This window comes from Ursus maritimus, unplaced genomic scaffold, assembly GCF_017311325.1.
Source record: "Ursus maritimus isolate PB19 unplaced genomic scaffold, ASM1731132v1 scaffold_22, whole genome shotgun sequence".
Taxonomy (NCBI): Eukaryota; Metazoa; Chordata; class Mammalia; order Carnivora; family Ursidae; genus Ursus; species Ursus maritimus.
In genome coordinates, this window is record NW_024424675.1 from 9,663,321 (window position 1) to 9,688,249 (window position 24,929).

Here is a 24,929-nt window from a genome sequence, read left to right on the forward strand (position 1 = left end):
ATTCACTATCTCTTTTTTCTCTTCAAATGACTATTTTTATATGTATTCCCTTCTAATAAAATGAAGTACATATTGTGATTCTTTTATTTTCTATTCTATATCTAAATTAATCTTCTATGTTCTCTGTTTTAGCAAGTAGAGAGAGAATAATGTTATGTTTCAAAGGACAATGTAACATAAAAGAATAATAATAATTTTAATAAAACATCATCAAATAAAGCTATCCTAAGACATTGTGCAGTAAGAACCCTCAACCAGTAACAGATTTATTACTTTTAGCATTAACTTTTTATTTGAGGAAAAGAAAAGCGTTTTTGTAAAACAATGTTGTGCCATTTCTTATATAGTTATCCATTATCCTAGCACACATATTTATAGAAACCAAATACAAGCAAAATATAAGATAATTCCATTTGAATTTCTTTCAAGAGGTCAAATTTTCATACAGTACCATCGCAGTTTCTGCTGAAGTAGTAAACAACCTTATGCCTACATTTATCTAATCATCATAACAGCCAGAAAACAAAAGTTAATATACATTGCACTGAGCTTCATTCCATAGAGTTCTTATGTATCATAGGCATTATCTCATGCCATCATAAAAAAAGAAATCCTACCGCAGTATAAAGAAAGTATGTGGCATCCAGGGTCTCTTTCTTTGTGTAAAAACCTGAAGTACCAAAAAAAACTAAAGAAATTATTTAGGAAAGAGAAGTAGAAGTCTTTAACTTGGAACTTCAGTGTGCTGTCCACACACCGTTGCCATAATTAAGAGAAGCAAATACATGTTACTGATCCCATCAATAAGTACCGAATCATTTAACAACAAATGCCCACATTCATAATTCCATGAGGTTAAATATGTGATAATTTATACAACACTAAAGAGAATATCATGAAAATGCATGGAGACCACATGCCTTTGAAGGTCTTGACAATAGGTCAATATTAGAATATTAAATCTTCTTTCATATTATCTTCCAAGGACAGGACCATCTAACTGCCGCTCTTGCCTTCCTCTCAGTACTTTTTCCACAAACATGGACTAGATAGCAATGGCATTTATCAATCATAAATAAAACACACTTCTGATGTCATAAAATCTTCTGCCACTCTGGCAACTCAGGTCCCCAAATCTATCTGACTTCACAGTGAGAGTGTGATATTTACATAGATGGTAGCCAGGACTTAATGTCCTACACCAAATCAAAATTTATAGCTGTTAAAGTGGTAACTTGTTGCAAGGGCAAGAGGAAAGATGCTGTGAATTCTATTTTGGTTCTCACACCCCTTAGTGAATGGCAGAATTTCCATGATCAACCCATGTCTCTTGGCTAAGTCAAGTATTTTCTAAAATCTTAGCTACATGCATTTATAAAACCACATGGCATTTCACGCTCCTGCTGATTGTTTATTTTTATATGTCACTGAGAACTACTTCTCTATCTATAGGTTTTCCAGATCCCTGAAACTCTGTTTTCCTCCATCTTCACATATTCATTCGTAAAGAAAAAGGTATCCCCAAGAACAAATAATAATAATGAATGGTAGCTTTTCACTCAAATTATCATGGCCAGGAGCAAAATAACACAATGCAGCTACTTTCACCCAATGTTTAGCTCAATAAAGGTAGAGGTGGCCTGTTTTGAGAACACAGCCCAAGGTCCATCTGTTTAACTAGGCACTTATCCAATAGATGTGGGTGGATGAGTAGGCATAGGTGCAGGAACCAGACTCCCAGTCCTGGAGAAAAGTCAATTTATATCAGATGTGTACTCATGTCTAGATAAGTGTATCTGGTCACATTTTAATATCAACATAGAATTACTTTACCAAACTGTGGCAGCCTACATAATGTACTATCACCTTGTGTGTGTGTTTGTGTGTGCATGCACGTGTGTGTGTGTGTGTGTGTGTGCGTGTGAGAGAGAGAGAGAGAGAGAGAAAGAGAGAGAGAGAGAGAGAGAGCAGGAGGTGGGGAGGGGCAGTGGGAGAGGGAGAGAGAATCTTAAGCAGGCTCCACACCCAGGGCAGAGCCCAACACAGGGCTTGATCTCATCACCTTCAGATCATGACCTGAGCTGAAATCAAGAGTCAGAAGCTTAACTGATTGAGCCACCCAGGTGCCCCAACTTTACGATAATTTCATGTACATTACTATTCATGTAATAGAACTCAATCTAGGCTGCTAAAATATATTCATACACACACACACATACACACACAAATATATATATATTCTAAGCAATTCTGTTCTAATAACTATAATCCAGGTAATGATTTTTCTATAGAATTCATGAAATTTAAGCCTAATAATTTCTATTATCAATTTCTTTTTTTAAAGATTTTATTTATTTATTTGACAGAGAGAGAGAGAGCACAAGCAGGGGGAGTGGGAGAGGGGGAAGCAAGCTCCCCACTGAGCAAGGAGCCTAGTGCAATACTTGATCCCAGGACCCTGGGATCATGACCTGAGCTGAAGGCAGATGCTTAATGGGCTGAGCCACCCATGCATCCCATCAATGTCTGTTCTCAAAAAAATTTTTAATGAAATGTTTATTAGCAAAAATATCAAGGCAATTTTCTTCGGTAAAAGTGACATAAATGAAGGCAAATAAAAGTGAACCTTTATCATGATTTCAAATATTACTTTTACCTTCACGAAACACCTTATATATAACATAACTTATGCTCAACATTCAGTGGTCAGGTGGATTAATATTTCTTCCATTTTACAAAAGTGAAAATGACTTTTGTGTGTCTAAAATTAATAGTCATTTAATTTCTACTTAATTATCTCTAATAAATTGAAGTATATCCCAATTAAATAGGAAGCCCCTAAAGACAAGGTCTGAGTTTAATAGTTTGGACTGCACCTAAGAAGCTCTCAATACATGTTTTCTAATAATGGGGGAATTGGTAAGTTTAGTCCAATTTCTTTTTGATATTAGAGGTGTTTGTTTATTTAAGTCTGTAGAAAGAGCAAACTTTGGTCCTTTTTCTGCCTGTAAAATCAAGGACTATTAAAGAAACTTTTAAAATTTCTTTGGAAATACTTAATGATCAAAAATGTACAAAATATGTTTATATATTTCTGTCCTACCTAAGTCCCTTGCTGGAGGGAATTTTGGACGTCCCTCTTATTCTCCAAGCTTCACAAAGAAGGAAAAGGAGAAAAGAAACAAAGAAAACTTGAAGTTTATGAGCATTATATCACTGCTTCTAAAATAAGATTTAAAAATCTCTTTTCTGAGCATGCTAACCAGCACTATTTTATTCATATTTTCCTAAATTAAATACCCTTTCTACTACTAGAGAAGTAGAGGAAAAAATCAAGCTATGGTAATTGTCTCAAAAATCGATTCAATGAGAAACTAAAATGAGCCATTGCAAGTTAATGAATCTGTGTATTGCACTTTTTCATCCCCCCAAAATAACAACTCAATGAGATGAACAGTTTCACTGTTTATAAAGCAAAAACAAAACAAAACAAAAAAAACCCCAAAAAACACTGAACATAAAATGGGAAAAAGATTTACCTAAATCTAATTTCAAAGTGGCAACTATGGAGAATTTATTTATGATATCCTCACCAAATGATTAATGTTTTAGTGTTTTTGAGAAACTATTTTCTTCCATTTGAACTCAGTTTTGAATTTTTTAATGAAAATTATCAAATTTCTATAGGTATATTCATTTTTAAATTATCAATACCAAAAAAGAAAAATACAATCTTGGAAACTTTTCTTGGGATAATTAGCCTAAATGAAAAATTACCACACATCATTACCAATAGTATCATTATTTCATGTGTTTCTCAGAACATAAATGGAATATTACCTACCCTCTTTCTAAAAACATTAGTTTGAATGACCCTCTCTGTGTGTATATATGTTTGTGTGTGCATCCATTTGTATTTTTTTACAAATATAATTAAATTGTGGATCAAATAATGAAAAATAAAATTACTGTATACTATAAGTAATCTTCCATTACTGGAAGTTCCTAAATGGAACGCATGCCATAACATTATTAGAAATGTAAGACAAAACTATAGTTTATCAGACACCTAAAGGACTTTTCCTCCTAATATCTCAAAATCCTTTTTAGTCTGTATAGGATAATAGGAAGAGCCGGGTAACCTATTTCAATTATGTCTGAGTTTCTAAATAGCTCAGTTATTTGGGTAAGTCATAGTCAACTATCTTATTTATCTTCCTCTACCAGGAAATTTAGAATTATCAGGGATGGCAAACAAATTTCCTACAATTCTGATTCATTAGTTAGAAAAACAAACTGAGGGCTTCAGGGGGGAGGGGGGTGGGGGAATGGGATAGGCTGGTGATGGGTATTAAGGAGGGCACATATTGCATGGAGCACTGGGTGTCATACGCAAATAATGAATCATAGAACTTTACATCAAAAACTAGGGATGTACTGTATGGTGACTAACATAATACAATAAAAAATATTTTAAAATAATAAATAATAAAATAAATAAATAAAAAGAAAAAAAAGAAAAGATTGTCAGTACCTCTTGATCTGAGAAAGACTTTAAGGCTAAATCTAGGCTCAGTGGGAAAGACAACTATGATCAGTTAATAATACTGATGACAGTCAGAGTGGGGTAGGGAGAATTGAAATGGCAGCAGACATGCCACATATTAGAGATCTCTGCATCAGATAACTTTTCTTAGTTTTGACAGTTCTCTTAGATTTGATAGTTTTTGATGCAATAAAATTTTATTCAGTAATCTTAAAAAAACAAAACCACTAACCTAACATGTGCCTGCCTTGTATTTGAGCATACTTAACAGATCCTGCAGTTTGTGAGTCTGAAATACAGTAGCTCCCATTGATCCACAGGGAGCATCTTCCAAGACACCCCCAATAGATGCCTGAAACCTCGTATAGTACCATAACCTATGTATACTATGTTTTTTACCCTTTTCCTATGCACACCTATGACAAAGTTTAATTTATAAATTGGGCACAGTAAAAGACTAAGAACAATAATAACAAAATAAAACAATTATTATAAAGTACTGTAATAAAAGTTATGTGAATGTGTTCTCTTTGTGTCTCTCTCTGAATATCATGTGTGGCACTCACCCTTCTTGTGATGATGTGAGATGATAAAATGCCTACCTGAGGAGACGAAGTGAGGTGAATGACATAGGCATTACATGTAATGTTAGGCTACTCATACCTTCTGATGGTTGGTCAGAAGGAGGATCATCTGCCTCCAGATCAGGTGGTTGACCGCAGGTCACTGAAACCCCAGAAACGGAAACACAGATGAGGGGGCCTGCTGGAATCCAGTCTGTGAAATAATCCCGAGCTGGGAGAGGGAACTCATGTTGACCGTGAGCTAAGCTAGTCTGGTAAGTGTTTGAAACGACTTTGTATTCCGCTTGCCAAGTAATTTCTATTATCTTTACAGTAATTATTTGTTTTCCACCCCACTTCTACCCCCCGCCCAAGACTATCTGGCAAACAAGCAACAGCCTGGGAGGCTAGTCTTTAAACACTGATTAAAACTATCTGTGCAGAGTTTCTGTTTGCTTTTCATTGTTACAAAGGAAATTGTAGTTACTTTTATTCTAATAGGATCCTGACCACCCAGTTTAGTTTATTTCAATTTCTGATTACAATAGAGCACATGGGATGTCAAATGATTGTAGGCAAAAACTTCCCCAGAAGCTCTACCTAACACACTATTTCATTCACAACATGTTACCCTAAAAGATACAAAGCTGAAATGTCACCCTTTAGAATGGCACATCGGATAGTCCCTACACTTTGAAACTCAAAGTAGGAAGTGCTAAAACATCCAAGATTAAAATCCCAAGCACGTGCATGGCTCTAGAACTCCTTTATCCCACGAGCAACCATCCCGACTGACAGCTGTGGAAATACAACCTACACAGATAAATACAGCCATCAGTTTGGCAACAACGCACTGCCCATGCTTTACTAGATTTGCACCTTCTAAACAAAAGCAATGGAATGCCGGAGGTTTGGGGCAATGGTATAATTTCCTGCTTTGAAGCTGACAAAGAGAGAAAATTAAGCATAGGCTTAACTACCTCACATGTAGAAACCAGGCATAAATACACGATTAATACTTTACATTTCATACTTACTGCAGAATTTAAAGGAACTGTTGATTATTCCAGGGTCTGTGTGTTTTGTATAAGCTGTAACCTACTATGAAGCCAAAAATAGAATACAATAAGCCCTACTCTTGATGAATGGGTGAAAAGGCATCAGGAATTAGAAAACTTACTTGGGTGTATTAACAAATAAAACAAAACAGAATTACTTTTGTTGAAGTAGGAGGGAGGAGCGAGAGCTGCCCCTCGTTAGCCGGTCTGGTTTCACCAGCCACTGTTCTGTGCACTCAGTGACTTCAAGAAATACTGCAACATGGGAGGAAAACCGCTCATTTTGCCCAATTCCTTCATTTTACAAAAGTGGAGAGTAAAAGAGGATCAATGATGTCAGGTGACTTGTCTAGGATCAGACCCAGGAGAAGAACCTACCATACAATACCGGCAACCAAACTGGACACACACACACACACACACACACACACAGATTTTTCCGCCACTATCCGAAAAAAAGAGCATTCCTATGAAATTTTTTGTAAGTTAAAACGGCATAAAGCAAAGAAGTAATTATCATTAATTCACATGGAAATTTTTTTTAGCATTCCCAGACCCAAAAAATAACCTCTTTAAGGCTGTTCCGATACCGTAGGACACATCTTGCTAATGGATACACAAAATAAACTGAGATTAAGCACAGATGCTCACAGAATTCAAAGCTATGGTAGCTTGATGCTGAGATTCTGAGCCTGGTTCTCAGGGAAGGAGCTTGGCGGGGCCACTCACTGCGCAGGGAGCATGCTGCCTCCAGAAGGCTCACTGCAGAAAAATACTGAATGCTATTTTCACTTCTTTGATAAAAGCAAAAATCCTCTTCAGTTTTCTTTCAGTTAGAGAAAATAGGTACCAATGTAGGTCTTCTCTACAAGTTAGGTGGTATAATATGAACTTTTGAAAAGCAGGAGATACCTGTATGTGTGTATATATATATATATATTTTTTTTTTTCTCCTCATAAATCACAGGCTAGATGGTAACAAAACGTAATATGCATGGAGTCTACTGAATGTTATCCTACTAAAGATCACCTAATTTAATTATAAAAGGGTGAACTAAAGCATTGCCAGTTCCTACAGCTCCATAATGCAATGTAACTAATGCAAAATGAGAGGAATCAGCACATGCTTTTATGCACCAGTCATCTTTCTCGACACTGCATTCCGAATCAGTTGTAATTTTGATGATGATAACACTGGCTCAGTTACAAAAATAGGATTACTTAAGTAACCCAATCTGGGGCTTTCCAAAGAGCGAACAAGCGTGTCTAAATAGGGAAAAAATGAGTTCAAATGTGTATTAGCTTTGTGGTTATAATGACACAAGACACTTGAACAGCAGTTTTAACTTGTCTTCGACAAGAAAGGTTTTGAACACAAACCAATTCTCATTTTGAAAAATGGAAGATGTGCTTATTTAAGAGAATATGATACATTTTCAGCCTGATTAAAACATAGGCCTGAACTTGCACCCTCATTTACACACTTCTTGGGAAGACTAATTTGTTTCAATACAACTAGACAGTCCCTTTGAAGAAAACTGCTTCACATAGTTTCCTTACTTCATATTTCTTTTAATATTATGGAATCCTTATTTCTCTCCAATAATGAAACAGCATTGAGTTTTTTTTTAAATGGTTTGTTTTTATTACACTTTAATTTAAATAAATAAGACAAAAGAACAATTCTCATAGTGAACAGATGGGAAGATTGAGACAAAGAACCTCGAAGGGAAAGGATTTGGGGTTAAGGGAAACGCACAGGATTGCTACCTGGAGAATACTCCTTAGAGGCCACGTTTGTTCGTATCAACAGCACTATGCACAATTCTTAGCACAGAGAAGGTACTGAATAAATAGGTCTTAAATATATCATAAGGGAATGACTGGAAGACAGGGGAATGGGAGAGAGAAAGGGAAAACCGTATTTGTGGACAGGTGGGAGAGCTACAATAATAGGTAATAACTCCTTCACAGTTTTACAGCCAAGTGGGCCTGTGCCAGGAGAAAGCCAAACAGATCAAGATTCAATATCATCGTCTTTGAGAAAGTTACTGAATCTCCAGCTAATTACCTAACCACTTGGAGTGTCCGTTTCTTAATCAGTAATTTGGTAAAATAATGGTCATGATACAGGTTTGTTGAGCAGAGTCTGGATGATAACTACGTAAACCACTCCATGGCACCTGGCACTTGCTGAAACTCTATAAATGTCAGCTCCTGATCCATGACCTTGATTGCAGTGCTACCTCCAATACTCATGCCAGAAGTTAAAAACAAAAGAAACAAACAAACAAACAAAACCCCTGGGGCACCTGGGTGGCTCAGTCGGTTAAGTGTCTGCCTTTGGCTCAGGTCATGATCCCAGGGTCCTGGGATTGAGCCCCTCCAAGGGTTCCCTGCTGAGCAAGGAGTCTGCTTCTCCCTCTCCCTCTGCTCCTCCCCCGCTGCTTGTGCTCTCTCTCTCAAATAAATAAATAAATTCTTTTTTAAAAGACCCACTATTAAAAGCATTCAGACCAATCTACGCTTTGTGGGGGCCAGAGCCATATTCATCTTAGAGAACTACAGACCTCTGCCCTCACTCTGAGACGTCCTGTGCTATACCCTCATCAGAGTTTTGGGAAGGAACTAGGACTTAGGCACAGAGGAGAGTGAGGAACAATGCCATCTTCAAATTCTTTTTTTTTTTTAAGATTTATTTATTCCAGAGAGAGAGAGCACGAGCGAGCGAGTGACTGGGGGGAGGGGCAGAAGGAGAGGGAGAGAGAGAACCTCAAGTAGACTCCATGCTGAGTGCAGAGCCCAACATGGGGCTTGATCCCATGACCCAGAGATCACAAGCTGAGCCGAAATCAGGAACCGGGTGATCAACTGACTGAGCCACCCAGGTGCCCCTCAAAATCTTTTTTTTTTTTTTTAATTCTGTCTTTGGGCTTAGGCCAATTAAAGAATAGTTCTATAAACACATAAAGAAAATGGATACCGATATTTTGCATATTATAACAGATTTCTCCTTTCTGGGTTATATTAATTACTTAGTTCAAAAATAATGTTGAATATTGATACTCGAGAGCTTTTGTTTACTCCTTAAGACCTACTCTCTATACTACACCCTGTTCTCTGCCCAAAGTGATCTATATAGAGAACATCAATGGGTCCTCTTACCCTCTGGCTCTGGTTGGGTTCAGTTAATGGGGGGCCCTGGCAGGAACTGGTGAGAGAGAGAAAAATCAGTTCAAAGTTTTTATTTCCCTGGTTCACTGCCTATAAGCCTACCTTGAACTGACTATGTCCCCTGCATAAAGGTCACTGCTCTAATCAAGGTCATTTAGTTTATAACATGACTTTTTCTCCTTTTGGGTTCTGACTGGTCTCCTTCCGTTCATCTCCTTGAGCTTAGAGTGGTAATAGTTGTGCTATTGGTAAGCACTGGTTCCAGAACAATCCCTTGAGTTTCTCCTACACCATTCCTGGCTCTAACCCTTGTACTTATTCCCTTTATAAATAAGCCGTCCTTGAAGTATCTTAATTTGATTGTGCCAAGGTTCCTGTAGGGAACTTGACTGAACAAATATGGTTTACCCAGAGTGGACACAACTGGTGGCACTCCTAAATCTCATCACATCCCCATGTTCTTATATTTTTTTGGGTAATAATAAATATAGACTGTTTTCCTTACTAATCAAAAAATATATGTATAAAATATGAACAAACATATAAAATAATATATATTCATTTGAACATGTGAATCAAGTATTTTATTAAATTCAGCTGGTCTTATCTACTATTCCTCCATGTTCATATAAATATATACACATAATTGAGTCTTCCTAGGATTGTTATTTAAAAAATAGTGGATTCTACTATTAAAAAACACCATGTAACATAATTTTCTCATTTACCAATACATCAAGGGCTCTAATTTAAAAAATAATATATAACATACTATAATTTTCTAAAGTTTAAATGAAACCACTCCTATTATTTGTAGGCATTTAGGTTGTTTCCAGTTTTCCCATTACAGACAATGACCTGGTAAAAATCCTTGTGTGTGCGTATGTGTGTGTGTGTGTGTGTGTGTGTGTGTGTGTGTGTGTGTATTCCCATATATTGGTACTTGTCCTATAGAACAAATCCTCCAAAGTATTTATGCATAAAAGAGCATAAGCATTTTTCAAATTTAAGAGTTTAACAAAATTTTTAAAATGTGTATATTAAAATACGTCAAAATTAGCAAAAATTTAACATTCATAAGTATACCCTGGGAAGTACATAAAACACCAGTATCATTTGATGTCTGCCAATAAATAAGCTGATCAAAATGTTTTGACAAGTACATGGAGTCCACTGAACGGCTTCTGATTTAAATGTAAAATACATCAGTGAAAAGTTCTCACTTATACCTGAAAGGGTCTGATTTTGTGATTTCAAATATGTAAATTTTTAAATGGTCTGTTTTTAATGTAAAAATAATAAAGCCGTCTCAACTGATGGTGAGCCTCTTTAACCACTTTCTTTTCATGTTTACTAGATACAAACCGTGACAGGTCTTGAACTTCAAAGCAAACTAAAAACTTGGCTAGAAAAGATTAGAGAGAGAAAGTTTCCACTACTTTCTAATTAAATTCCTTGCAAATTTAAAGTACATTTCAGCAGTTTAAAGATATACAAGTTCAGAAGATACTAACTTATTAGAAAGATATGGAAGGGAAATTTACCAAAAAACACAAAGAGATGTGAGAATGCTTCAGCTCAGTATGGATTTCAAGGCTAAGTAAAACTATTTCTTTTCTTTTTTAGACTAGTGTAACATATGAAGACTTTCTCTAGCAGTGCCAATTCTACTTATGTTAAAGAAAATTCAATAGAACATATGTTTCCATTTTTTCTTCCTCCAATCTAAATACATCATTTTAAAGCAATATTCTTCTTCCAGTTCATTAAAGTCTTGTTATACAACTAAAATTTGCTGTCTCACATAGGGGCTGACCTGGCTTTCCATCCTAACACAATACTTGGATCATTAAGCAGTCCTGATCTAACTATTTGCACCAAATTTGGCCCCATGACATGGCCAACTTATGAAAATTTAAAACGACCACTTATAGGATTCATTTCTGTGAAAAAGTCATGCTCTGAATCACCAAGCCAGTAGACAAGCTGACGCATAATTTAGAAAGCTTATCAAGGTAAAAAAGAACACCCATTATCACAAACAAATAAAGGAACACACAAGTAAATCATGATGACGATTTTCTGAGCATCTACTATTTATTAGGCAGTGTCTAAGAGTTGAACTGTATGGTAGCTGTCATACTCCAAACAATCTTTTATGTAAAGTGGAAACTTTTACTTTTCCTCTAACAGATGAGGAAACTAAAGCTATCATGACACTGAATTGCTTGCCCCAAGTCATGGGCTGCTAAGTAAGTATTCAACCCAAAGTTTGAGCCCTTTCATTCAACATCTAACCAATTATCCTTACAGTATGCCAGACTATCTTTTAAGGAATTATTTTATTTCTTCCAAATTATTTCAAAATAGATCCCTATCCAATGCCCATGATAAAATATGTATTCAAATAACACCAATGGTACTATTACTAGTTTTTAAATCTAGCTAGTGACCAAAATTGGATAGAACTTAAGTCTATCATACAACTTAAAATTATAAAAATTTAAGTATCTTTGGTTATACTTTCCCATGTCATTTACTAACATTATTATAATAATCAGCTAATTAGATCTCAAAAAATCTGAAATTGTCTATAAGGGAAAACTCCTTTGAAACATTACACTTAATATTCTGATAATGTTAAAAATTGGCTTTTAAAAAGATGAACATTCTCACTATGATTTTAGGCAACATGAGCAATTATATATACACTGCTACCAATGAGGGTGTATAGTTCTTAATTAACAAGGCTTTTGACTTGAACTAAGTTAAATTTATCAAAACAATAATAGTACACTAAAGTTTGGCTTTCACCAGGCAAATGCAAACTAGCTAATCTAAGATTGTTTATGCCTATAGTGAAAAACACAAAATGAAAATAAATATATGCTTTCATTTGTCCTAAACTTTCTATCATTAGCACTCCTCATCCTTGAATTTAGGATTATCAAGTAAATAATATTTTTATAACTTGAAGTAACAAGTAAAAACCATAATGCTTTTTCTCCTTCCTAAATTACATAAGCCTAATAATTTTATTTCTAATTATGGTTCCCTTCAATTAATATGTAATGAAATCAAATTGTTCAAGGATTTAATAAATATATTATTATGTTTATGAAAACTACAAGCATAAAAAAATCAGCTCCTCTGAAACATGGAAAAATATAACTTTATCAATACCAAGTCTAATCATTTATGAAAAAAGACCCATTTCTTTCTGTACACAGGAGACAGATTATAATTTGCATCCTGTGAATATCAAAAAATACCAATTACTTTTGTTATTACAGTTGCATCAGGCCAGCTGTGGATTCTATAAAGCAATTAGTTTTATTCTGGTGTATTGAAAACCACTGATACTAATCTCAGACGAAAGTATTATCGTTGGTGAGATGCTGATTACTGATTACAAAGGCTTTTTAAAAATTATTATTATTTAATAAATCTCACAGGATAACTAAAAAATACTAACTAAAAATTGTTTCTTTTCTAAAATCAGTCTGAGATATCCAAATATCAGAAATAAAATTGAAGCTGCAACAGTTAATAAGAGAATTTGTATTTAGTATTCCAGATGCAATGAATTTGCAGTCTACCAAAAAAAAATACTTAATGTTAATCCCTAATTTCACCACTAATTAGTTATATAATTTTGGGCAAGCCATCTAAACCTCTGTGCCTTGATTTATCATTTATAAAAATACAAATTATAATTTAATTGTTTAAAAACCATTTGTTAAGCAGACACTATGTGTGGGTGCTCTGGGATGTGTGCTTTGGGAATAAATAGCTCAGTAAAGTACACACATTAAATTAAATAATCCATAAATTATAAATATTTTCATATTTATTCAATATTTTAATATAATTAGTGCATCTACTATCTAAATATTAGAATCATGATATTAAAGATCATTTAAGAAAAAATATTGTTTTATGGGTTGACGGTAACTTTAGGATATTATATTTTCCAAAATTTTGCCCTTTTGGACTTCTAGTCCAAGCAAGATCACATAGATTTGTTTTCTCTTGTTCTATTTTTCCTCCCCATTCGTTTGCCAACTACAACTAAAAATGCTGTAAATAACGAAAAAGGCAACCAAAGGAGAACTCAGAAGGCTCAAGGGGGGAAGGGAATTGGTGAGAGATCCCAGGGCAGGAAGTAGGTAACCCAGGCCCTGGGTTTCTTGACATCGAACCTAGCAACACAAGACAGCGCAGGTAGGCTCTTTCCTTCTCTGGATCAACAGGGGTACCACTAACCATAAGCCTTCAGTAAAAGTGTTCTCCTTCTCCTCAGAACCTAAGACTCCTCTGCCACATGGAAAAACACAGGACAGAACCAGCAAGGGGGATCCTGCCTCAGTAAGTATTCTGCTAGGAAGACCCCCATGGGGTCTAAATGAGACTGCCTGCCAAAACAAGAGACACTGGGTGGTGGGGGGGTCAACGGCAGACACCAGCAAAGAGAATCCCGCCACAAGCACCCAGGCCAGGAACAGCTTTCCATCCCCCACAGGCACTGGGCATCTACCACAACAAGCTCTGGTCTACGAAGTGCTTTTCTTCCCCACCAGGCCTGAGACTCCTTCTCTTACCAATAAATATCAAGGGGAGGGGCATGGAGTTGGCAAGGGGGAGGATCCCAACCACAATAAGCTGCCAGGCCCAGAAGTATTCTTCACCCCATCAGGCCAGAGACTTCCCTTCCCCCACCCAGAAGCACCAGGAAGCCCTGCCTCAGAAAATTAGTGCTGCCCTTCAAGCAGAAGCAGTAGAGACCACTGGCAGCCCCACTCACTCCAGTTACACCAAGCCAAAAAAATAACACCACAGAGCCCCTGAAAATTGCATTGTCCTTAGAACTAGAGGCCACTAAAGTAGACCAGGGCCTGTGAGCTAAACCTAAACAGAGCTAATGACAAATAAAATAAAAGATTTAAATAGAATCCAGAGTCTCCTCAAATAAACAGAGACTCAGGGATCCAAAGGACAAAAACAAAAGATCCTACAAATTGAGGTGAAAGAAGAATAGGGCCAAAGGAGTATCTGAAGAAAGAATAGCAGAGAATTTCACAAACTGGGTGAAAGATATAGACCAATAGGTTCATGAAGTGAATCCCAAATAAGATAAACCCAAAGAAATTCATTCAAAGACACATCATAATTAAATTCGGAAAACTGAAGATAAAGAAAAAACTCTTAAAAGCAGCCAGAGAGAAATAAAACATTATCTTTAGGGGAACACCAAATCAAAGGACAACATGCAGTCCTTAGCTGGTGGCCTCTCCAGGGACTATACAAACTAAAAAGAGCTGCTTCACTCTAGGTCATGCTCTCTTTCTGAGCAGCTCATATCCCATAACTTGGGGATATAAAAGCCTTGACCCCTGCCCAATGATTGATGCATACAGAGACAGAAAGGCACAGCCCTTGCTCGAACTCAAGACAACTATGAAAGGCCATCTCAGCGTCCTAGATGTTCAACACATTTCAACTCCACCGCCCCCTTCACCCTCAGCCTGGTTTTAGTTCCTTCCTCACTCTTTAACAGATTTTTTTTAATCCCAAGAATGCTCCCTAATAAATATCCTGCATGCTAATCTCTATCTCAGAATCTGCTTCCCAGGGAACACAACCTGTGACTGCAGTCATGGAGGTGGGTGGTAGAAGAGAGCAAGACCTGTTCTCGGAAGTGTTTATGGCTAAGTGGAGTGAGTCTTTGAGCACCAACTCTTAGAAACTCTCTTTAGAATGTAGGGCACCTAATGCCTTTTTGCCCTTAGTTTGAGGTCTTAGCTTTCAATCCCAGAGCAACAAGAAAACTCTCCCCTCAATATCTTACTACATTGGTATAGTCTGAACCTTCAGTAACAAATATTAAATGTTGCTCTACATTAAAACCCTAATAATTCAATTTTTAAATTAGATGTTAAACCTCCAACAGAGAAAATTCAAGTAAATGTATTTAGCATTAATGACAATGGTACCAGATTATGGAGTCAATGATGGAGCAAAGGGAGAAACTGTAAAGCATTCTATAAACTTTTTATTAAAAGAATATATGGATATATGGAACACGACATCAAAAACTAATGATGTACTGTATGGTGACTAACATGACATTTAAAAAAAAATGCCCTGGAAAGAGCAACCTTATACAAATTTGTAAGAAAGAAGCAAAGAAACAAATTCTTGGACACAGAACTATACTTTTTTTTTTTTTAATATGCAGAAATCTGTTTTATTTCTATTCACAAGAAATGAAGTAAAACATCCCATTTTACAATTGCACAAAAAAGAATACAATGCCTAGGCATAAATTTAACCAAGGAGGTGGAAGATCTGTACTCTGAAAACTATGACATTGATAAAAGAAATTTAAGGTGACACAAATAAATCGAAAGTTATACCATGTTCATGGATTAGAAGAATTCATGTTGTTAAAATATCTATAGTACCCAAAGTAATCTACAGATTCAATGCAAGCCACAGAACTATTCTTATAGTTCTGAATAATGTAAATATTAAGAGCCTAACATTTCCGGTACAAATCCTTATATTTTAAGTTTAAAATTTCAAAATTTACTAACTTTAACTCAATGCCTAGTGTTGTGCTGGCGAAAGAATTTGCCAAAATCATCTCACCAATCACTTATTTTTTTAATGGAATTCATTGCTTTCAGTATACAGAGATATCAAAACCCACTTCTTAACTGATGCCAACTTTTGTGTATTTTCAGTAAACTCCCTAGAATCTCAAGGCTTACTGTTTGCTTCAGTGCATAATAGCACCCTCCCCCCTATGCATTTGAACTTCTGGTCATTGAATTAATGCTGCTTGCCACACTCTTCCATCAGCCGAACTCAGTCCAGCCCTAGTAATCCCCTTCCCACTCTCAATTCCTTAGACATGCTGAGCCATTGCAGAAGGATCATTCTGACTTTAACTCTCATTTCCTATCAATCATCTCCACCTCCTCCATGGTACACAACAGACTGATGATCTCAATAATGCACTGGCCTGAGCTGACTCGACCCAGAGTCAATTCGCAATGATTCTGCCACTGACACAATGGACTGACACAGCCAGTGACACCTAACTTAATGTGTTAATGAGGAACAAAAATAGAGTGTATTAACTAAGTAGAGAGGAACAAACAATCTAATAGCATCTAATCTTTTCATCTTTCTTACTAAGAAATGTTACTTCTTATCAAAAACACATATGCAACTCTCTTAGTATCCATATGTGACTCATCTTTGGCAGAATAACAGTAAGACCAAGGAACAGCTGAAAAAGTGTATGGTTAGATGAGAAAAGGTGATAAATGAAGGCTCCTATACAACCTACAAACTGATTAGTTGCTCAGGAAACAAAACTAGACAGCATGAGATTGCATAATACCAGGAAAACACCCATATTTATTGTTAAAAGAACTCGAAGTGGTTATATGTTTTCTTTCCATTTCTAGAATATAAAGTAAAAGGTATTTCTAGTTGATAATTTTTAAAAATGGGAGAATAAATTCCAAAAGAATCTATGATAGATACATTGAGCAGTTGGTTCAACTTAGCTATTCTAAAGTTGTTACTCTTAAATTTTTTAAAGCATTTTTAAAATATTGGCTTATGTAGTGATATGGCTCTGCTTCCATTCAAATTGATCTTCAAACCAAACTTCTTTGGAGGCTCTTTACCTTAGGGCCCCAACCTGCCTGCCTTTCCATCCTCCTCATACCACCCTGCGAGCCCCTCGGACCTTCCAGAACCACACCAACCCTCCCCCACCCTCCACACACACACTCATCTATAAGCACATATACATACAGACACCCAAAGTCTCCTGCCAGGCAAAGTTAGCTCACCAGGACTACCAAATAAACACCAGGACCCTTCACCACTTTATGACTTGGTATAAGCAGTCTTTCTGCTTTCACCCCCCAAGGAAAATGTCTATTTAACACTTAACACCCATTTCGAGTGCCATTTCCTTTATGACAACTTCTCTGACTATCATGCACAAAGAGATACTCCTCTTCTAAAGGTTCATGGCAATGAGAACAAGCTTTTCTACATTTTCTGCATAAAATTGTAATTAACTGTTTTTCTGAGTCTGACTCCATTAGACTATGAACTTCCCAAGGGCAAGGATTATGATTTATTCATCTCTTTTCACCCAGTGCCACCATCAATAAAATAGGTTATCTCCCAGTATAGGATTATGAGGATTAAGAAAATTAACTAAAGCACTTAGCTGCACTATAAAAAGTGCTCAACATACGTTAGAAAATTTTTTTCAGTATTAAAAACAATGCTTATTCTGTAGCAAGCATTCTATAAATGCTTGGGAAATGAATAAAACAGGAATGAACAAATGATTGTTTTTAAAATTTGTTTCAAACAGAGCTAAATAAAAATCAAGCAAAAAATATGAATGTGATAATCCTTATCATTACAAAATTAAATGCTTCTTAAAAGGATTGAACAGAATGCTTATTCCAAACACCAATCAGTTACTAGATTATTATATACAGAGGAAAGTGAAAATATTAAAATAAATGAGAATTATAAAGAACTTTATTAAATAGAAACTCAAGATTTGTTGAAACTCTCCTTAATGTTAATTAAGATTTCCTGAGTCAGTACTTAAGGAAATGCTTTTAATAACTAAACATAGGCCAATAGTTGTCTGTCTTGCCAATTCTAAATCATTTAAATAATGCTGAAAATCATAGCAAACAAAAAATAATAATGCTGATTTTATTTCTTTTATTTCCTGAGCAAAAATATTTTATTATTTTGGGGGCACGTGGGTGGCTCAGTCAGTTCAGTATCTAACTCTTGATTTCAGCTCAGGTAGTGATCTCAGGGTCATGAGATCAGGCCCAGTGTGGGGCTCAGCTCTCAGCAGGGAGTCAGTTTGAGATTCTCTCTCTCCCTCTGCCCCTCCCACTCCTGCGCACATGCTCTCTTTCTCTCTCACATAAATAAATAAATAAATCTTTGAAAAAATAGTTGATTGTTTTGAAAGTCTTAAGGTCCATTTTGTACATATTTTCAAGATTACTCTAATAAATTAATCCTTTTTAGAGAATGTTTTTCATGTTTTCCCCTCAGTAAGATTCCTCCTAAGATAAACTGTTGTTTTAGAGAACTATATGGTAATCTCAGAAGGTATTCCTGAGGTCAGTGATACTATCATTTATGGTTTATTCAATGTTCTTATACTTGAATTTATAAAGTGATGAAACAAAAATTAGTAAAATTAGCATGTACTTTTTTATGCATTTAGAATACTGTACCATACAGCATGACAAAAGTGCCACCAACTAATAAAGGCAGCAAATATATTACTTAGAAAGATAATTCCAAAAGTCAGTAATGCCCCAGAAACCCTCTAACATAACTGAAACCCATTAAATCTCACTTATAAGCCATAACACAAGTATTTAAACAAGAAAAAACTCATGAGGCTGTCATTCAGTATGTCAAAAAACCATCAGCTCTATGAAATAATTCCTTATAATTCTGAGCTTAATATTCATAATTTTCATAGATAAAAACCTAAAGTAAAAAAATGTAAATCAGTAAAGTATGTGCCACTTTTTTTTCTTTTTTGAAGGGAAAAATTTTAAAGCCAGGCAACTAATTTTTAAAAGAAAACTATATTTCATAGATAAACAATACAAATAAACATATATATATGGTTGTATATGCAATATTTATATATATAACATATATAAATACATTTTAGATATGTTCATATATATACGTATATAGTTTACTTAGAAAATTCATATACAAATTTATGTACTTTTCCTTCAGAAGTCAACTCTTTTGTGTAAATGTATACAAGCATACGTTGGAGATATTGTGGGTTCAGTTCCAGACAACTTACAATAAAGTGAATATCGCAATAAACTACTCAAATGGGTTTGACTGACAGGCAGTGGCGGCATGGTTATGACTGCAGAATATCTCCAGCGGTCTCAAGATATGAAGGCCGGAGGCATGATTCTGCAGGCAGATATTGGAAGACTAACAGAAGGGGGAAGGAACTGCCACAAGCTGGCACAAGGAAGGTGATATAACACAGGAGCGCAAAAGTGTCGCCAGCTGGGGACAGGCGCAGACTCACAGACCAGTAGAGGCAGGGAAAGGGCTTTAGTACAGCCCCCCCCACAGGATCCAGGAGCTTCAGGTGAACGTGCATGAACTGGGGGTGGCTTGTGGTTTCAGAAGCACAAAGGGCAGAGACGTGCCCAGCCCTGGGATTGACCTCTGGGAGAGCTGCTATGGGGAGCACAACCAGGAAGCCTGCGTTTTTTAGTCCCACAGACAGAAGCGAAGACTGTGTGTCCTGGAGAGCTCAGTGAAGAGTAGACTGCAATTTCTCTGTTCTGAGACGGAGGGTTGGATGCCGTCACTTCTGCTCTGACTCTCGGAAGAGACCCAGAAAGCCACCAGGGAAAGCAACCAGAGAAAGCCGCCAGAGAACAAAAGCCCCCCAAAACCGGTTTTCACTGAGCACCCCCCCCCCCAGGCGGCAGGGCAACTCTGCCCAAGAAGGGTTGCCTGCGTAACAGTGCGGCAGGCCCCTCCCCCAGAAGACAGGCTGGAAGAACAAGAGGATGACAACCCTAGGGTCCCTATAATACATGTTCACCTTGACTGGGCCACGGTTAATACTTTGGACCCAGTACATTCACTCAACCACACCCCAACAGAATGACTAAGAGGAGGAACTCCCAAAAAAGAAATGAATCAAAAACTGTGGCCTCTGCCACAGACCTAATGGATATGGTTATAAGCAAGATGTCAGAAATACTTCAGAGTAACAATTATGGAGTCAATATATAGGCTTGAGAAAAATATGAGCGACAATATAGAATCTCTTAGGGCAGAAATGGGATTTAATCTTGCCGAAGTTAAGAACACTATGAATGAAATGCAGTCTAAACTGTATACTCTGACTGTCAGGGTAAATGAGGCAGAAGAATAAATTAGTGAGCTAGAAGATAAGATGACAGAAAAGAAGGAAACCGAGGAGGCCTGGGAAAAACAGATTAAAGCCCAAGAGATCAGACTGAGAGAGATTAATGATGCCATGAAACGTTTCAATGTCAGAATTATTGGGATCCCTGAGGGGGTGGAGAGAGAGAGGTCTAGAAGATATATTTGAGCAAATCGTAGCTGAGAACTTCCTTAATCTGGACAAGAATTCATGTCCAAGAGGGAGAGAGGACCCCTCCCAAGATCAATGAGAACAGACCAATGCCACAACATATACTAGTACAATTTCAAAGTCTTAGATCCAAGGAAACAATCCTGAAAGTGGCTAGGAGGAAGAGATTTCTTATGTATTGTAAGAGTGAGGAACATCAGAATAACGTCAGGTCCGCAGAGACGTGAAAAGACAGAAAGGGCTGGCAAGACATATTCAGGGTACTAAATGAGAAGAACATGCAGCCAAGGATACTTTATCTAGCAAGGAAGTCATTCAGAATGGATGGAGAGAAAAGGAGCTTCCAAGACCAACAGGCACTAAAAGAATATGTGACCAACAAGCCAGCCCTGCAAGAAATATCAAGGCGGGTCTATAAAAGAAGAAAGACACCAAGAGTAATATAGACCAGAAATTTACAGAGACAATCTATAGAAACAATGACTTTCACAGGCAACATGATGGCAATAAAATCATATCTTTCAACGATCATTCTCAACGTGAATGGCCTAAAGGCTCCCATAAAACGGCACAAGGTTGCAAATTGGATAAAAAGACATGACCCATCCATATGCTATCTAAAAGAGACTCATTGTGAACCTAAAGATACCTCCAAACTGAAAGTGAGGGGATAGAGAACCATTTTTCATGCCAATGGACCTCAAAAGAAAGATGGGGTAGCAATTCTCATAAAAGACAAATTAGATTTTAAGCTAAAGACTGTAGTAGAAGATACGAAGGACACTATATCATTCTTAAAGGGTCTATCCAACAAGAAGATCTAACGATAGTAAATATCTATACCCCCAAAATGGGAGCAGCCAACTACATAAGCCAACTGTTAACCAAAATACAGAAACATATTGATAATAATACTTGAATAGTAGGAGACCTCAACACTCCACTCTCAGCAATAGACAGATCATCTAAGCAGAAGATGAACAAAGAAACAAGAGCTTTGAATGACATACTGGACCAGATGGACATAATAGATATATACAGAACATTCCACACTAAAACAACAGAATACTCATTCTTCTTGAATGCACGTGGAACTTTCTCCAGAATAGAACACATACTGGGTCACAGGTGAGGTCTCAACCAATACCAAAAGACTGAGATTATTCCCTGCATATTTTCAGACCACAATGCTTTGAAACTGGAACTCAATCACAAGAAAAAATTTGGAAGGAATTAAAACACTTAGAAGCTAAAGACCACCTTGCTAAAGAACGTTTGGGTCAACCAGGAAATTAAAGAACTTGGAAATATGTAGCCATCCAAGGCTCACTCAAAAAAGTAGAAAAATCCTGAACAAACAAGCTAACCTTACACCTAAAGGAACTGGAGAAAGAACAGCAAATAAAACCTAAATCAGGCAGGAGAAGAGAAATAATAAAGATTAGAGCAGAGATCAATGAATTAGAAACCAGAAATACAGTAGAGCAGATCAACAAAACTAGAAGCTGGTTCTTTGAAAGAATTAAGATCGATAAACCACTGGACAGACTTATCCAAAAGAAAAGAGAAAGGACCCAAATTAATAAAATTATGAATGAAAGGGGAGAGATCACAACTAACATGAAGGAAATAGAAACAATTATTAGAAATTATTATCAGCAACTATATGCCAACAAATTAAGCAACATGGAAGAAACAGATGCCTTCATAGAAATCTATAAACTGCCAAGACTGAAACAGGAAGAAATTGACAATCTGAATAGACCAATAACCAGTAACAAGACTAAAGCAGTGATCAAAAGCCTCCCAAAAAAACAAGAGTCCAGGGCCTGATGGATTGCCAGTGGAATTCTACCAAACATTCAAAGAAGAAATAATACTTATTCTCCTGAAGCTGTTTCAAAAAATAGAAACAGAAGGAAAACTTCTAAACTTGCTCTATGAGACCAGCATTACCTTGATCCCCAAATCAAGCAAAGACCCTATTAAAAAGGAGAATTACAGACTGATATCCCTGATGAACATGGATGCCAAAATTCTCAACAAGATCCTAGCCTATAGGATCCAACAATACATTAAAACGATTATCCATCAAGACCAGGTGGGATTTATTCCTGGGATGCAAAGGTGGTTCCACATTCACAAATCAATCAATATGATAGAACACATTAATAAAAGGAAAGACAAGAAACATGTGATCCTCTCAATTGATGCAGAAAAAGCATTTGATAAAATACAGCATCCTTTCCTAATTAAAACTCTTCAGAGTATAGGGATAGAGGGAACATTCCTCAATTTCATAAAAATCATCTACAAAAAGCCCACAGCAAATATCATTCTCAATGGGGAAAAGCTGAGAGCTTTTCCCTTAAGATCAGGAACACAACAAGGATGCCCACTCTCACCACTATTGTTCAACATAATACTAGAAGTCCTAGCATCAGCAATCAGACAACAAAAAGAAATAAAAGGTATTCAAATTGGCAAAGAAGAAGTCAAACTCTCTTTGCAGATGACATGATACTTTACGTGGAAAACCCAAAAGACTCCACCCCCAAATTATTAGAACTCATACAGCAATTCAGTAATGTGGCAATATACAAAATCAACGCACAAAAATCAGTTGCTTTTCTATGCACTAACAATGTAACTGTAGAAAGAGAAATTAGGAAATCAATTTCATTTACAATAGCACCAAAACTCAAAAGATACCTAGGAATAAACCTAACCAAAGAGGTAAAGGATCTATATACTCTAGAAACTACAGAACACTTATGAAAGAAGTTGAAGAAGACACAAAAAGATGGAAAAACATTCCATGCTCACGTATTGGAAGAATAAACATTGTTAAAATGTCTGTGCTGCCCAGAGCAATCTATACTTTTAACACTGACCTGATCAAAATACTAATGACATTTTTCAAAGATCTGGAACAAACAATCTTAAAATTTGTATGGAACCAGAAAAGGCTCCGAATCGCCAAGGAAATGTTGAAAAAGAAAAACGAAGCTGGGGGCACCACGTTGCCTGATTTCAAGCTTTATTACCAAGCTGTGATCACCAAGACAGCATGGTATTGGCACAAAACAGACATATAGACCAATGGAACAGAACAGAGAGCCCAGATATGGACCCTCAACTCTATGGTCAACTAATCTTCGACAAAGCAGGAAAAAACATCCAATGAAAAAAAGACAGTCTCTTCAATAAATGGTGCTGGGAAAATTGGACAGTCATACACAGAAGAATAAAACTCAACCATTCTCTTATAACATACACAAAGATAAACTCTAAATGGATGAAAGACCTCAATGTGAGACAGGAATCCATCAAAATCATAGAGGAGAACATAGGCAGTAACCTCTTCAACATTGGCCACAGCAACTTCATTCAAGACACATTTCCAAAGGCAAGGGAAACAAAAGCAAAAATGAACTTTTGGGACTTCATCAAGATAAAAAGCTTCTTCACAGCCAAGGAAACAGTCAACAAACCTAAGAGGCAACCCATGGAATGGGAGAAGATATTTGCGAATGACATTAAAGACAAAGGGCTGGTATCCAAGATCTATAAAGAGCTTCTCAAACTCAACACCCAAAAATTCAAATAATCAATTCAAAGAATGGGCAGAAGACATGAACAGACACTTCTCCAAAGAAGACACACAAATGGCTAACAGACACAGGAAAAAATGTTCAACATCATTAGCCATCAGAGAAATTCAAATCAAAACCACATTGAGATACCACCTTACACCAGTTAGAATGGCAAAAATTAACAAGGCAGGAAACAACAAATATTGGAGAGGATATGGAGAAAAGAGAACCCTCCTACACTGTTGATGGGAATGCAAGTTGGTACAGCCACTTTGGAAAACAGTATGGAGGTTCCTCAAGATGTTAAAAATGGAGCTACCCTATGACCCAGTAATTGCCCTACCAGGCATTTACCCCAACGATACAGTTGTAGTGAAAAGAAGGGGCACATGCACCCCAATGTTCATAGCAGCATTGTCCACAATAGCCAAACTGTGGAAGGAGCCAAGATGCCTTCAACAGATGAATGGACAAAGAAGATGTGGTTCATATATACAATGGAATATTACCCAGCCATCAGAAAGGATGAATACCCACCATTTGCATTCCATGTGGATGGAACTGGAGGGGATTATGCTAAGTGAAATAAGTCAAGCAGAGAAACACCTATCATATGATTTCACTCATATGTGGAACATAAGGAATAGCATGGAGGGCATTAGGAGAAGGAAGGGAAAACTGAAGGGGGGGGAATCAGAAGGGGAGACGAACCATGAGAGACTATGGACTCTGGGAAACAATCTGAGGGTTTTAGAGGGCAAGGCGGATGGTGGGATGGTTTAGCCAGGTGATGGGTATTAA

General features: G+C 36.7%; 1 protein-coding gene across 3 annotated transcripts in view; it reads right to left on the reverse strand.

Moving 5' to 3' along the window:
* Nucleotides 1–24,929, reverse strand: part of MACROD2 (mono-ADP ribosylhydrolase 2) — a 1,912,358-nt gene that overhangs the window by 1,479,570 nt on the left and 407,859 nt on the right. The gene's annotated exons all lie outside the window — the stretch shown is intronic.